This window comes from Rhineura floridana, chromosome 11 (assembly GCF_030035675.1).
Source record: "Rhineura floridana isolate rRhiFlo1 chromosome 11, rRhiFlo1.hap2, whole genome shotgun sequence".
Classification (NCBI taxonomy): domain Eukaryota; kingdom Metazoa; phylum Chordata; class Lepidosauria; order Squamata; family Rhineuridae; genus Rhineura; species Rhineura floridana.
The window spans coordinates 289,856-306,504 of record NC_084490.1 but is presented as its reverse complement, the minus strand read 5'-3'; positions in this window follow the sequence as shown (position 1 = coordinate 306,504).

Sequence of the window (16,649 nt, the reverse complement as noted above, 5' to 3'; positions counted from 1 at the left end):
CCGATCATTGCGGAAACGGTGCAGAAGGGGTTCCTCGGGAGGGAGCGGAAAGGCACCTCTGGCTGGCGCCAGGACCTCCGGCCTCTCCCGACCTAGCCTCGCCATCCTAGGCCCTTGGGGCCGTCTGCTGGTGCCTCTTGCCGCGCGGACGCTGCTCCGGTCGTTCCGCCCGACCTGCCCCCGGGCTTTCGGCGGCCTTGACGCACCCCTCTCCCTTCCCCTCCCTCCCTCCCTTCCTCAGCAACGCCTTGTGGCCGGCGGGGCGTCTAGACCCTGCCAAGCGGACGTGGCTTTCGGCGGCCCTCGACCTCACGGTTTGGGGGCTGCATTTGTGGAGAAATCGGGGCCTGTTTCCTCCCTACCTAGCAACCTTGCTGGCCCGCCTTGCAAGCGCTGAGCCGCCCGCCGCCTCTTCCAGAGAGCGGCGGAGGCTCCTCTCAGCACGTGGGACAGCTCCTCTCGGCCGCCCCCGTTCAGGAAGGTGACCGCGGAGGGGGAGGGTTCCTGGGCGAGGAGCTTTGTTTGCTTCGACGACTCTTGTATCCCTTCCCCCTCTGCAGAATTAGGCCGGCAGGCACTGACGGATTCCCTCGATGCCTTAGAGAGGTGCTGGAGCTCATATATATCTTGGAACATCGCCCCCTAACCTTTGGAAGCCACTGCTCATACAGACAAGCGGGGGGGAGGCTGGGCTGTAGTTATTCCGTGGTGACGGAAAAGTACTCTGCAGCTGCTCAGAGGCACTCTTATCATGGCTCCTCCTATTCCAGAGCCTGATGGATGGAGGTGTAAATGAAACAAAGTGTGTTTGCGGGTGGGGGCGGGGTGATGGCGGGATGTATAGGGGATGGGGCGAGAGGAGAAAGTTTGGAAGTGATGTGGGGGGAACCCGCCTCCCTCCCTCCCTCCCTCCCTGTTGCGCTTCGCTCTTAGTTTAGGGCTTGAGGAAGCGATGAATCACAAAGGGCGAATTAGCTGCATTTCAACCTGTTATCAGCGGCCTGCCACTTCTGCTTTCGTCTTGAGGCGGGGGGAGCAGGAGGAATGAAGGCCATGGCCGGGCGGGGGACACACACTGCAGCAGCTCCAATCCCCGCAGCAGAATACTGGCCTCCTCCTCCCCGTCCATAGGCAAACAGACTCACTGTAGGTATCTCGGGTGGGGTAGGGTGGGGGGAGGGGGAGGCGAAGACGGACGGATGAGTCACAGTTAATGAAGACTTGCGAAAGGCTGAGCTGATTTTCCGGTGTCGCCTCGGTCTTACGCTGCCACCTTGGAATGCGGGGGGGGGGTGAGTGGGGAGAAAGCAGTTAATTTGTAAGGAGAGGTGCCGAGGGCGTCATTTCAGTAGGATGAGGAGCAACCCCTCCAACAAGGGTGAAAGATGAAATTTCAAAAATGACACACTCGTCCCTGCTTGCCCCCCTGCCTCGGTACTGTGGCGAGGGAAGGGGTGAGGGCCAATCGTTGGGGGAGGGGGGGCGCAGAGGCCCGGGTCCTGGTTCTTAGCCGAAGGCCCGTGGTGAGTAGGCCAGTGACAGCCCTGGGCTCCTACTGGGAGGAAGGGCGGGATATAAATTTAATAAAATAATTGAATGAATGAATTAAATAAAGGGGGCTCAGGCTGCCCTCAGGAGTGGCGAGGGGAAGCATTCTGCGCATGCCGGAACGGTTGAGGGGGGTCGCCACACCCCTTCCTCGTGTGTATGCCTGGGGGCGACAAGCAGCAGTGCACACCCCTTCCCTTTCACGCTAAAGGCTGCAGCGCGGGCCAGTGGGCTGGCTTGCAGAAAAGGGGGCCGGGGCGTGCGCCCCGGAGTGGAATGCAGAGCCGACTTTGGAGCCCTTCCGCCCTCCCCTCCCCTCCCCTCATATGGGCCAGAGACGCACTCCCGCGCCCTGGTCGTGGTGGGGCACCTGAAGGCCGCCCCCCCCCGACCAGCCCAGACCCCCCCCCCGGCACCCTCCTCCTCCCTTTCCCGCTCCCGTGACGCAGGAAGCGGCTGCAGAGAATGAGTCACGCCGCTCCGAGAGCGCTTCCGAGATCGGCGCAGCTAAATATAGGGCGACGGGGAGGAGGGGAGAGCTTTGAAAGCCCCCCGGGACGTCCCATATAGGAGGCCACCTAAGAGGGGCAGGGGCTGGCAAAGGAAGCATCGGCAAGTGGATCACTGAGGGAGGGGGGTTCGGAGGCTCCCGCACTGAACTCAAGAGACTCAGCCCGTGATAACCCATTGCTTCTGGCTTCCCACTGGCTCCCTTGCTAGCTTCACAACAACCCTGGAAGGCAGCTCAGGGCTGCTCCCACTTCCCAGATGGAGGGAGGGGTGGCTGAGAATGAGAGAGTTGGCCCTAGCCCACAAGGAGTCTGCGGCAGAGGGGAGATTCCTTCCTAGATCTCCAAGGCTCAAACCCCAGCTGGGGGGGGGGGGGAGTCATGTTAAGAGTCATCTCGACTTGCTGCCAGCAAACCCGCGTCTGACGGCCAGTCAGCCGCCCTTAATGGATGCCCTTCCCATCAGCGATCTCGGAGGTGGCGGCAGATGGTGCTGGGGGGCTCATGCTGGCATCTGGTGGGGCTGGCAGAGGGCATGGGCAGAGGGCCAGGATGTCCTTGGGCCCCATGGGGAGTGGCACCACCTTCCACTGGTTTTGCCCCCTCTGCCTTTCAGTGCTGTGCTGGACATTGAGAAGAAGTCCTGGGGCTACGACCAGATACCTCCTGGGGAAGCTGCAGTGTGGCAGGGGCACCCCAATGTGCTTGGATCTAAGATTCAATACCCCCCGCCACACATGTAACATGTGCTTTGTTTGTGCTGAGATACAGCAACAACCTATCCATGCTTCCATCCACAAGAAAACCAGAAGGCTCTTGCAGCGGCAGCGGCAGCGGCAGCTGGATCAGGCCCAAGGGGCCCCCCAGCCCAGCCTCTTCTCACCGTGGCCAGCCAGGGGAAGCCCCCAGCAGGACCCAAGTGCAAGAGCAGGCTCCCTCCAGCGCTTCCCAGCAACTGGTGTCCAGAGGCACAATGCCCCCAGCAGCAGAGGCAGAACTTGGAGGTCACCAGGATTAGTCATCCAGGGTAGCCTTTTCCTCCTGCATGAATTGTACCAATCCCCCTTTAGAGCTGCCCAAGTTGGTGGCCATGGCTGGCGCCGTTGGGAGTGAGGGCCTCCCTTTTGTCTGGATTTCCCAACATTAAGCTTCTTGGGATGTCCACCAGTTCTAGTGTGTTGAGACAGGGAGAAAACTTTTATCTGTCCACTTCACTCGCACCTGCACAAACCTCCTCAGCAACAGAGCTTGACAGGACCAGGCAGATCATCAGCCCCATTGTCTGAGGTGGAGAACACCCACCCCTGAAACATTCTTTGAGAGGCACTTTTCTGGCTTTGCTGTGAAAACCTTCCAAGACGGGATTCCTGGCACAGCTTGCTCTCTTGGCAATGGACCAGGGACACCTTCAAATGCTGGTTGCTGGGGGCTTGCTGTGGGAAGAATTGCTGTGGCCTCCCTGGCCTGCTTGCGGGCCTCTCACAGGATACTGGACTAAATGGCTCTGCCTTGGGCTTACCCAACTGCTGCTGCAGTCCGGGGGCGGGTGTGTGTGGCCTCTTCTTACATTATTATGACATTTGTCCTGATGTCTGACTTGCATCTTCACACCCTCTCATCCAAAGAATGCAACACACATGCCAATGCCTCTCCTTTGGCATTGGTTGCATCTACTTGTGCCAAGTTCACCAGTGGTGAGAACTTCAGCCAGCCCCTCACTGATTCCAGAAGAGCCACTGCATCCATCTAAGACGGCCCCTTCTTTGTGGGAGATAGGTTCCTTTGCTCAAGCTGTCAGTGGTTACTATGCTCTCCCTCTACAGTTGAAGGCAGTATGTTTCTGAATACCATCTGCTGGAAGCTGCAGGAAGAAAGAGTGCCCTTGCACTCCTGCCGTGCTTGGGGTCTTCTCAGAAGAGGCATCTGGTGGGCCACTGTGAGAACAGGATATGCTGGACTAGGTGGGCCTTCCTTGGCCTGATCCAGCTAAAGGGCTCTCCTTATGTTCTTGTGAGCTGCAGGATTCCCTTCCCCTTTTTGCAGGGAGGCTTTCCAGAACTTCATCACACAACACATCCAAGTACTTATCACCCTCCAACCATCTTTCCTTCCCACAACTGCACCTCACCACACCTGAACTTCCTACTCACACACTCCAATGCTCTTCCTTTATCCAGTGAGTGCTTGGGAGTGTAGAAGTAACAGATGCCCATGCTCTCTTTCGCTCTCTCCCTCCAAACCTCCTGTGTTACCCCTCCCCGTTTCCCCATATCTGCTTCTTCAGCCGGGGTAACCCTCCCTCCAGGGCTGCATTATGACTTTCGTGGGCCCTAGGCACTTTTGCCTTCGTGGGCCCCTTCCTCCATAATAATATCAATATTAAAAATTATTTTTGATATAACTTTAAATACTTCAACATTTTATTTTTTTCTGTTGTAGGCAAAATTTAATAGATTTTCATGGGCCCTAAAAAATTCCTTTTTTCTGATGTGAGAAAAAAATTAAAAGATTTTCTTCAACCGTAAAAGTTCATTTTTCTTCTTCTGATTTTAAAAGAAATTAAAACATTTTCATGGGCCCCTAAAAGTATTGTGGGCCCTAGGCACTGTGCCTACTGTGCCTAATGCATAAGTCAGCCCTGCCTCCCTCCCTGCCTCCTCCCCTCCTCTCTGTTGCTGCTTGTGCTCATGCTGCTGGGAGAAGGATTTTCTTTTCTCTGTCCATCACTGAACTTTATGGGATGACCCCGACTGGGTCCAGGTGTTCTGAGTTCTGATTCTTCTCTGGGAAAGCCTCCCCGAGCCCAGCAGGCTCCCCTCCTATGGCCAACCATTTCCCCATCTGCAGAAGCCGGCAATGGGCAACTCCTCCCCCCCCCCCCGCTCTCCTTGCTAGCTGCCTCCCTCAGGGCTTCCATGCTGAGCGCCTCCTGTACCTCTGATTGGCAATTAATCTCACTGCCCTTTATGACGCCATCTCAGACACAGTCAGCAAGGACTTTTTAACATGCCCCCACACCTGTTTTAACTCCCAGCCCCAGCATATCTTCAAAGTAAAGTGCTCTGACCCTTCCTGGGGGTGATATGGGAGGGAGCAATGTCTCATTGCTCATGCCTTGGTTTTGTTGTCCATATGGAGAGTAACTCGGAGGTCTGATCTGCGTGTGCCAGTGTGGGTATGTACCTAAAGCAGGCTTTTACCCCTCATTTAAAGCACTGAGACAGTAAAATATAGAAATACATAGTAGATAGGAAAGGCATACCTAGTTCTAACAAGCTAACTAAGTTGGAGGAGCAATGCCCAGATTTGAGTATTGCCATCATGGTTCAGGAGAGAGATCAAAGACAGAGATATCTCCTCTCTCCTTGGAGGAAGACAAAGGAAGGAGGGGCAGGTCAGCTTCCCTGAGCATATCAGTTTACAAGGGAAGGAAGTTAGGTAGGGTAAAGGTAGGCAAGCCTGGCCAGCTGGAGGACCTCACTCTGTCTTCCTTCTAGAATGCAAACAAAAGAACCCAAACAGGAGTTGCGCTTGCCACACGTCCCACAGAGTTGTGTGCAGACGCCCCCCCTGTCCTCGCCTCAGGCCCCTGCCCTCATCCTCTGCCTCATTCAAAGTGACACCATTACTACGGGACAAATAACATCTGCAGCTCATCACTTCAGAGCTGCATTTGCTTCCTTGGCGGAGAGATCCCCGAAAGCCTAGAATGCCTCTGCCAACATTTGGTTGTTTATTATAAAAGGGACACATTGAGTAGGAATCACAGGACAGAGGCAGCCAGCATAGGTCATGGTGGAGTCACCCAAGGTGGGACTGGCGCCAGCTGGTGGGTCACTCAAGGAGTCCTAGAGAAAAGACTGGATGGCTATATGAGAGCTCCCCCCCCCAAATACTGTTAGCAGAGCAGCAGACAGCACCTTATGAAGTGGATATAATCACACTGAGAATCTACTCTTGGGAAAATAAGCAAGCTTGGTTTATTACAGGAAATGTATGCCTGATAGGAAAGGGTTCCTCCTTCTAGCTCAGTTGGAGATGCAAAGAGCCAGGCTTGCTCTTTGCATTCTTGCTGCTGGAGAGAGAGAGGGGGGGTAAAGATGTCTCCCCTCTGGAGGAAGAAGTGGTCAGCAACCCTAAGAATTGTCACAGAGTGGTGAAATTGGGAACGGAGAGACTGAGTGAGCCTTTTGCATTTGAATCTTTGCTCTAAAGATTACACCTTTCCTGCAAATTAGTCAGAGACTTTAAGCTTTAAAATAAGAAATAACTACTTTATTCTGGAAGTACATACTTGATAGGAAAGAGTTCTACATCTAGCTAACTAGCTAAGTTGGAGATGCAAACACTGAGCCTAGTGTTTGCCCTCATGCTGGGAGGAGAGGGAGAGACAAAGGGAAGATGTCTGCTCTCCCTCTCAAGAGAAAGGAGGAGGAAGGAGATGGGAAGATGGGGTCAACATCCTCTGCATATCAGTCTAGCAGGTAGGGAGAGACAGCAGGAGATCAAAGGATAGGTATTAGCCTAGCAATCAGGAGGTCTCCTCTCTAGCTACCCTTTTTAACCCCATGCAACCTCAACCCACAAGTTGGAGTTGAACCACATATTCCAACAAGAATATCTGGAAGGAAGGTCAGCCACAGGTTAGGTCAGATAGGAAGCATGGAGAGCCTCCCCCTCTACTTTATCTCCATGCACTGCCAACCAGCCAAGCTGAATTGCCTTCCAGCACTTCCAGGACATGCCCCTTCCTATGGGCATGGGCATTCCTTCACTCTCCCTGACATGTGATGCGCCAGCCCTGCTGTGCTTGGGGTCCCTTCTTCTGGAAGAGGCCCTGGACCTCTGCCTGGAAATCCTCCCTGAGGGCATCAGGGGAGCCTGACAAGCACATGACTCTGTGGAGGAGGTCAGAGCCTTGCTCTCCGCTGTGACCCCAGAAGGTAGAGCTCGATTTAACGTGCTTCAGCTGTGGAGTTTGGTTGAACAAAGGCCCTGAAGGGCCCTAGGTGAGACCAGTTCAGCCATGGAACCAGTTCTCTTTCTTGTCTTCAGAAAGATAAAGACAAACTGGGAATGGCTCCAGAGAAGGGTGGTAAAGATGGTGAGGGATATGGAAGGCAAGGGGTGGGTGAAGGAACTGGAAATACTTAGCCTGGAGCAGATTTGTGTGGAGAGGGGGATATGATAGTTCTCTTGTAGTAGTACCTGACAGGCTCAGAGCAACGTTTTGGGGCTCCACACCAGAGGGCAGGGCTAGATCACATGGACGTCAGTTACTGGAGAGACAGTTTCACTTGAACATGAGGAGAAACTTCTTGACCCTTCAGCAACAAAGCCAACGACTTGGACTCCCCTTGGCCCACTGGAGAATGGCACACAGCTGTGAGGCAGCCATCTCTTGGGCACTCGCTGGCTCTGGGTTCCCTGCATCGAGTGGGGGGTTGGAAAGCATGCCCTACAAGCCCCCCTGCCACTCTAGGAGTCCAGCGGCTTCTCTCTCTCTCTTTCTGTCTTCCCCACCCCTGCCCTCTGCCTGCCCCCCAAAGAGAGAGGGGGCAGGCCCCCAATTCTTTCCTGGCCTTTTCCTGGGGTTGGGGGCTCCTTTATTATTGTTGTTGTTATTATTTACTAATTGTATATCCCCTCCTTCTCCTTAAACGGAGCCCAACAGCCTCATCCATCCCAACAGCTCCCAGCAGCTAGCAGACCACACATGGATTAAATCATGGCACAGTCCCATAGAAGGCACCTGGCTGCTCAGTGGTGTCTTTGGTGAGGACAGGGGCAAGAACCCTCCTACTCACTCCCCCCCCCATGACTGACCCTTGTAGGTCATGATGACAAGGCAGTGACAGCAGCATCACCTGCATTCACCCCTGAGCTTGGATATTCCCCCTGCCAAACAGGTGGCAAATGTCAGCTTGAGTAGGAGGTTGTACTGGGGGGGCACAAGACCCCCAAACTGTGATTCTATGATGCCAGTCACACCCTTCCATTGCTTTCTCTCTGTGTGTGTGCGTGAATACTGTAAGTCAAATATTCCATCACTGCAGGGGCCAACGCTGTTTTCTTGGTTGCTCTGAAGAATCCCTCACATCTGTTGTGAGTTTGGGGGTTGGAATGGACGATTCCTGTGGGTCCCCTTCCAGCCTCTGATTTGGAATCCTGTGCCTTGGGGGAGGGGCTGGCTCTGCTGGCCAGATGAGTTTCTTTTGTTAAGCTTTGAGTGTGTTTTAGAGTGTGTCTAGAGAATGACCGGGGCCTGGAGGCAGGCAGAGAGACAGGCTCTCTGCACCATGGCTTTAGGATGCCTCCTGTAACCCTGATGGAAAAGCTGGATATTGGACTGCTGATGCCTTGAACCCCTCCATTCTAAGCTCTGGTTGGAATGTGTGTAAATAAATAAACCATATTTCATAAAGACACCACAGTCTCCACTGACCTAAAGGAAACCAACCCTGGATGAGTGCAGGGACCCCTGGAAATCTCACCGCTCAGAGATTGGGGAGGCATGCACCACATCAGAGCAAGGACTCATGTTATTGGCACAGGTTGAGCCACAAGGCAGAGAGCAGCATTCCCCCCATCACTGTAAATGGCCTAATTTTGGCTCCCTCTGGAGAGCAGTGCCTGTCAGATCCATTTTTGTTTGAAGTCTTCAAGGTCTTGGGGAGAGGGGGAGGGTGCCAGGACTCCACCCTCCCAAGTGGGAAGCTATGTTTCAAAACTAGCTGAAGCAGAAAACTCTTCTTTCTCCCTGGGAACTCCAGCCCGCCAGCACACATCTGGGGAGTGGGTGGGTAGGGGTTTCCAGACAGAGCTGAGCCTCTCAATGTAGCAACTGAGGGAAGCTGGGAAAGAGTCTCCCCTCTCCTCCTCTGCCCTTGGTGCCAGCAGCTCAAACTGTCATAGAATCATAGAATTGGAAGGGGCCTATAAGACCACCCAGTCCAACCCCCTGCTCAATGCAGGAATCCAAATCAAAGCATACCCGACCGGTGGCTGTCCAGCTGCCTCTTGAAGGCCTCCAGTGTTGGAGAGCCCACCATCTCCCTAGGTCATTGGTTCCATTGTCATACCACTCTAACAGGAAGTTTTTCCTGAGGTTCATTCGAAATTTGGCTTCCTGCAACTGGAGCCCATTATTCCTTGTCCTGCACTCTGTGATGATCGAGAAGAGATCCTGGCCCTCCTCTGTGCGACAGCCTTTCAAGCACTTGAAGAGTGCTATCCTATCTCCCCTCAGTCTTCTATTCTCCAGGCTAAACAGGCCCAGTTTTTTCTGTCTCTCCTCATAGGGCTTTGTTTCCAGTCCCCTGATCATCCTCGTTGCCCTCCTCTGAACCTGTTCCAGTTTGTCTGCATCCTTCTTGAAGTGCAGTGTGCAGAACTGGATGCAGTACTCAAGATGAAGCCTAACCAGTGCTGAATAGAGGGAAACCAATACTTCACATCATTTGGAAACTATACTTCTGTTAATACAGCCTAATATAGCATTTGCCTTTTTTGCAGCAACATCACAATGTTCGCTCATATTCAGCTTGTGATCAACAACAATTCCAAGATCCTTCTTGCATGTTGTATGGCTGAGCCAAGTATCCCCCATCTTATAACTGTGCATTTGGTTTCTTTTTCCTAGGTGTAGAACTTTGCCCTCATCCCTGTTAAATTTCATTCTGTTGTTTTCAGCCCAATGCTCCAGCCTCTCAAGATCACTTGGGATCAAGATGTCTTGGAATTTACTATCACAGCATCAGCCTGGTCTGGATGGCTGATATTTCCACCATTCCTTCTGGGAAATCCTGCTAAAATAGTTTTCTCCCAAAAAAGATATGGGACTTGTGTCACAGGAGGAAATTTGATGGATGTTGTCACCAAGCCCTCAACGCAGCCACCCTATGTGGGGGGAAGCACCTCCCACCACCCCAACCTTTAGGTGGCACTGCCACTATTCTGCTTATCAGTCTCTCAATCCATGGGCTGCACAGGGACCCACAGCCTTCAGGCTCTTTTCCTGGGAACTGGAAGCTGCCACCAGACCCCTGTCAGTCAATCATGGATGGAAGCATTAGTCCTTCTTCTCCCAATTCTCTGGTTGCCCAGGGAAATAAGGTCAGCAACCTTAAGAATATCAGTTTACACTTGAAGGAAGGTAAGCACAGGTTAGAGGAGAAACATAGTGCTGGAACACCCTGGTTCATAGTACACAAGCTGTAGAGTGATCTAAACAGCTGAGCAGCTTTTAAACCAATCCATGGGGGGAAATCAATAGGGGCAGGAGAGGTGAAAATGTTTCTGATGGGGCAGGGTAGAGCCAGGCACAGCCATTCAAAAGGCCAAAGCTCCTTCAGGTACAATGGGCATGCGAAAGGCCCTTGGAGAGAGACTCCATAGGTTACTGTTCATATGTTCATGCCAGAAGCCTCTCAGCCAAGATGGAGTGCGTGATCTCAGATGAGAGCGTAGATATAGTGGGCATAACATAAACCTGGTGGAATGGGGGATGTGGTTATCTCTGGATATATACTCTACAGGGAGGACAGCAAAGGGCACACTGAAGATGGTGTTGCTCTATATGTTGTAGAGGACATAAAGTCCCCCATAGACTCACTGGGTGGAGATACCAGGCTCTGAGAGTAGTTTAGTACTGGGGATGTGCTATCAGCCACCTAACCATCTTGAGATGGAGAATGAAATCAAAATTTGGACATATAATGAGAAGACATGATTCACTAGAAAAGACAACAATGCTGGGAAAAACAGAAGGAAGTAGAAAAAGAGGAAGGCCAAACAAGAGATGGATTGATTCCATAAAGGAAGCCACAGACCTGAACTTACAAGATCTGAACAGGGTGGTTCATGACAGATGCTCTTGGAGGTCGCTGATTCATAGGGTCGCCATAAGTCATAATCGACTTGAAGGTATATAACACACACACAGCATAACAGTATTTAGTGTTTATCTGATTTCTGATGATATTGTGTGTACTGCTGTTTGTTTATATTTTTATTGACGTTTAATTATTCTATTGTACTCTGCTTTTGTTTGCCGAAAAACAGGCTATAAATAAATTAATTCCACTAAGGACTTGCTATGGAATCTCTCTTTAGGAGAAGAATTCTTTCTATGAAATCGTTCCTATTTGGAAAAGTATGTGTGCGTGCACAGAGGTCTGGGGGATTTCTAGCAGAACTGGGGTGAGCGGCTCCCTTCTGCTCCACCAACCCAGTTCTCCTCTGACAGCCCCCCATCCCAAAGGCTTTCCAAATTCATTGATAAAATAACAACAGGCTGCAGCAAGGCAGGGAGGGATATGGAAGACAGCCACAGCAGAGACTATTCAGGTGCTGAAGTGACATCTAGCGGGCAGTTTCTGGAAGCTGCACGCCTGTTTTTTCCCCCTTCATGCCATGGATTTTGGGTTTGTTTTCCAAGGGGTCTTGCTGTGGTGGTGGGTGGGAGACACAGCCGACACTGGTGGGGCTGCTGCCTTTGAAACCATCTCTTGGCCCTTTGGGCTGGAGCATCATTCATTCTTGTGCTTTCTGAAATGTTTCAGAGCCCGGCAAGCCTTTCTTATGACATTTCTGTGGTGTCTGTTAATGCAGGAGCACTTGCAGGGTAATGATAGTCCAGAACATGACAGTTCCCTTCCACAAGGAGCTTGCAATATCAGTGCCAGCAGGGGAAAAATAGTCTGGAGGGCAGAGTGAAGGGAGCGCTTGAGCCACTTTCAGCCAGAGCTTTTCAAATATTTCCTGGCTCTGTCTGCCCAGTCCTCTCCCATCAGCCTGCATTGTGCATGTCCCAAGATTAATGTTCCGCTGCTGTCTGAAAGGGGAACCCTGCTGCTGCTCCTTTCACTTATTAATCCCCCACCCACACCTCTCTCCTCACTGACAGATTGCTATTTCAGCAGGTGGGAGAGGCCCACATTGGCCTTAACAAGATAGAGTTTCAGCTGGTTCTATGCATCTGCTTAGGTGTGCAGGGTTGCTAGACTCACAGAAAGATTCATCAGGCACAACAGAAACATTCTACCTGATGAAGAATATTGGGAAACTAAGAATCATAGAATAGTAGAGGTGGAAGGGCCCTGTGAGGCCATCCAGTCCAACCCCCTGCTCAGTGCAGGAATCCAAGATGAAGCATCCCTGACAGGGGGCTGTCCAGCTGCCTCTTGAATGCCTCCAGTGTTGGAGAGCCCACCATCTCCCTAGGTCATTGGTTCCATTGTCACACTGCTCTAGTTAGGAAGTTTCTCCTGATGTTCAGCCAAAATCTGGCTACCTGCAATTTGAGCCCATTACTCTATGTCCTGCACTCTGGGACCATCGAGAAGAGATCCTGGCCCTCCTCTGGGTTTTATTATTATTATTATTATTATTATTATACCACCAAATCCAGGAGAGAGTGATCAGGCACATCTTAAACATGATGATGATGATTATTAATACTATTTAAATTTATATCCTGCCCTTAATAATAATAATAATAATAATAATTTAATAATTAATACAGATTATTGTTATTTTAAATTTCTATCCTGCCCTTTACTTATTGAATTCTGTGAAGCCAATAATTTGTTTCTTGCAAACACATTTTTTTAGCAACTGCAAAGATGACTGTACTCATAGACATCACTGGATGGATTTAGAAAGGGAAGAGGTACCAGAGATCATATCGCAAACATATGTCGGATAATGGAACAGACCAAGGAATTTCAGAAGAAAATCACCCTGTGCTTTATAGATTACAGCAAAGCCTTTGACTGTGTAGATCATGAAAAACTATGGAATGCTTTAAAAGAAATGGGGGTGCCACAGCATCTGATTGTCCTGATGCGCAACCTATACTCTGCACAAGAGGCTACTGTAAGGACAGAATATGGAGAAAACTATTGTTTCCCAATCGGAAAGGGTGTGAGACAGGTGTATTTTATCACCCTATTTGATTAACCTATACGCAGAACATATCATACGGAAAGCAGGATTGGACCAAGATGAAGGAGGTGTGAAAATTGGAGGGAGAAATATCAATAATTTAAGATATGCAGATATCATACTACTAGCAGAAACCAGTAATGATTTGAAACGAATGGTGATGAAAGTTCAAGAGGAAAGCACAAAAGCAGGACTACAACTGAACATCAAGAAGACTAAAGTACAGTAATGGCAACAGAAGATTTATGTAACTTTAGAGTTGACAACGAGGACATTGAATTTGTCAAGGATTATCAATACCTTGGCACAATCATTAACCAAAGTGGAGACAATAGTCAAGAAATCAGAAGAAGGCTAGGACTGGGGAGGGCAGTTATGAGAGAAGTAGAAAAGGTCCTCAAATGCAAAGATGTATCACTGAACACTAAAATCAGGATCATTCAGACCATAGTATTTCTGATCTCCATGTATGGATGTGAAAATTGGACAGTGAAAAAAGCAGAAAAAGAAAAATCAATTCATTTGAAACGTGGTGTTGGAGGAGAGCTTTGTGCATACCATGGACTGCGAAAAAGACCAATAATTTGATGTTAGAACAAATTAAATCAGAACTGTCACTACAAGCTAAAATGATGAAACTGAGGTTATCCTACTTTGGACACATCATGAGAAGACATTTCACTAGAAAAGACCATAATGCTGGGAAAACCAGAAGGGAGTAGAAAAAGAGGAAGGCCAAACAAGAGATGGATTGATTCCATAAAGGAAGCCACAGACCTGAACTTACAAGCTCTGAACAGGGTGTTTATAATAGATGCTATTGGAGGTCACTGATTCATAGGGTCGCCATAAGTCGTAATTGATTGAAGGCACATAACAACAACAACATCCTGCCCTTCCTCCCAGAAGGAGCCCAGGGCGGCAAACAAAACACTAAAAACACTTTAAAACATCTTAAAAACAGACTTTAAAATATATTTTTAAAAAGTATTAAAAAGCGTATTAAAACAAAACATATTTAAAACCATATTAAAAGAAAATGTATTTAAAACATCTTTTTTTAAAAAAAAAAGCTTTAAAAACATCTTAAAAAGCAAGTCCAAATAGATGCAGAGTGGGGTAAGGTCTCTACTTAAAAGCCTTGTTGAAAGAGGAAGGTCTTCAGAAGTCACCTTGTCTAATATTTAAGGGAAGGGAATTCCAAAGTGTCTGTGCCACCACCCTAAAGGTCCGTTTCCTATGTTGTGAGGCATGGACCTCCTGATAAGATGGTATCTACAGGAGGCCCTCACCTGCAGAGCGCAGTGGTCGACTGGGTCTATAAGGGATAAGACGGTCTTTCAGGTATCCTGGTCCCAAGCTGTATAGGGCTTTGTACACCAAGACTAGAACCTTGAACTTAGCCTGGTAGGTAATAGGAAGCCAGTGCAATTCATTCAGCAGCAGGGTGAAATGTTGGCGATACGCTGCGCCAGAGATCAATCACACTGTCACATTTTGCACCAGCTGCCGCTTCCAGACTAACCTCAAGGGCATCTCCACATACGAGTGCATTACAGTAATCCAGCCTGGAGGTTACCAATGCATGGACAATGGTCAGGCTATCCTGGAGTGGGGCTCCAAAGGGCCTAAAATGCAATTTCCTGGAGTTGATGTCAACAGACCCCTGACAATATGGGAATGATCCCCTGGACAGCTACTTGAGGATGTGATGGTGGCAGACAAGCGGGCCTTCTTTGCCACCCTCACCGCCACACAGCAGGCACAGTTACGATGTTTTACTCATGTCCAATCAGCCTCACAGCACTTCTTTCGCCACTTGCTCTCCAGCCGTCATACATTTAACCGCCAATAAAAGGAAAGCCAGTTTTAGAGACAACAAAGAATCCCCCCACCGGCACAGCACCCACTTCTTCCATGGAGGATGGAGTTTCTTCCAAAGGGGAGCACTTGTGCAGAGATGCCTCTGTTCGCCTCACTTGTCATCCCTTGCCTGCCCTGTCCCTTTGCACTCTTGCTCTCTCTGTGCAGTTGGCACTCCGAGCACCCTCCCTACTGGCATGAGCGTAGGAAGGGCACCTGCTTTGCATGCGGAAGGTCCCAGGTTCAATCTCCAGTGGCATCTCCACACAGGACTGGGACCAGACTTCCTGTCTGAAACCCTGGAGCTGCTGCCAGTCAGTGTAGAGAATCCTGACCTAGAAAGACCCCAGCGAGCAGCCTCCATTCCAGCTGGGCCTCGGGGGGGGGTACTTGACACAATCGCGAGGTTCTGCCTGCGCTGCCAGGGGCAGCCTGCTTCTGAATGCTGTTGCTGGTGGGGGGTGCACCACTGGGCTTAGGTCCTGCTGATTCTCATCGGAGCAACTGGTTGGCTACTGGGAGAACCCATGGCCAGGCCTGATGGGCTACTAGCCTGATCCAGCTGTGCCCAGGGCTTTACTTCAGCAGAGAAAGTGTACTGCTGTGTGTGTGGCTCTTCCATTGCTATAGAACAGCTCCCCCTTAATGTTTTCCAGATATTGTTGGACCAACTCCCCTCAGCCTCAGGTTGGGAAGGAGGTGGGGCTGCACTTCTCGCAGGAGCCGCGTGTGGAAGCCCCACTGGCTGGGCCTGAGAGCAAAGGCTGGAAGGTTTTCTGCCACTTGCGCATGCGTTCCCCCAACTCTCATATTGACTGGGACCGAGCCTGGGGACCGAGGGAGCACATTCTGCCAGCTCAGCCCACTGGGCCACCGAGCCCAGGACTGCCCTCTGACTGGCTGCCCAGAGTCACTGGCAGAGGCTCTTTTCCATCTGCTGCCTGGCAACTTATAATATTTTTAACAGAGATTGAACCTGTTGCCTTCTTCTGCACGAAGATCAAATGCTCCGCCACTGAGTTCCTCCTCCCCAGGCAGTTTTTGAGTTCTGAGATTTAAAGACAGATTTCTGGGCTAAGCCACAAGGGGATGTAAACTTTCATGTTACACAGATGGAATGAAATCTGGGTTACATCTCGGAATGTAACAGAACACAGTTCCAGTCTTTTCCCTTCAAGAAGGTGATGGTCTCCCGGAAATGCTGGAGGCAAGCACAATTGTGGAAGCACTGGGACTCTGAATGAACTTTCAAAGTTGCATTTGAAATATTGACTCTCCTCCTCCCCCGCAATTTTTAAAAATTATTTTTTGAGATATCTGTATGAAGGCAAGAATTTTGAAGAACTTAATACTTTGCAACTTTTCCCACAGTCTTGAGATCTAGTAGCCACAACCCTCTGTGAGACTCCTGGAAAAACTATGAGAATACACGTTAAAAACCATTGAAGCAGTTATCCCGGGGATGAATTGCTCCCCTCTCTCTCTCACACACACCAGCACCACCCTTTCAAGTCTGAGCATGCAGGCCGGGCTTTTATTGCAGGGGGTGGGGTAAGGAAATTCTGCATCCCAAGGATGGAAAGAGGAGAGTCACACGTTGCCAGGAGCAGAAAGGGCTCTTCCCACAAGAGTGTGTATGTGTGTTAAATTAATTGTTAATTTAACCAGGTGCTTTCTTTTTTAGTGTTACATTGTAAGGATATTATAATTAGTATGTATCATTACTGTACCACAGTATTCAGAACATTTTTTTATGTGAACCTCTTTGAGCAGATATATTTG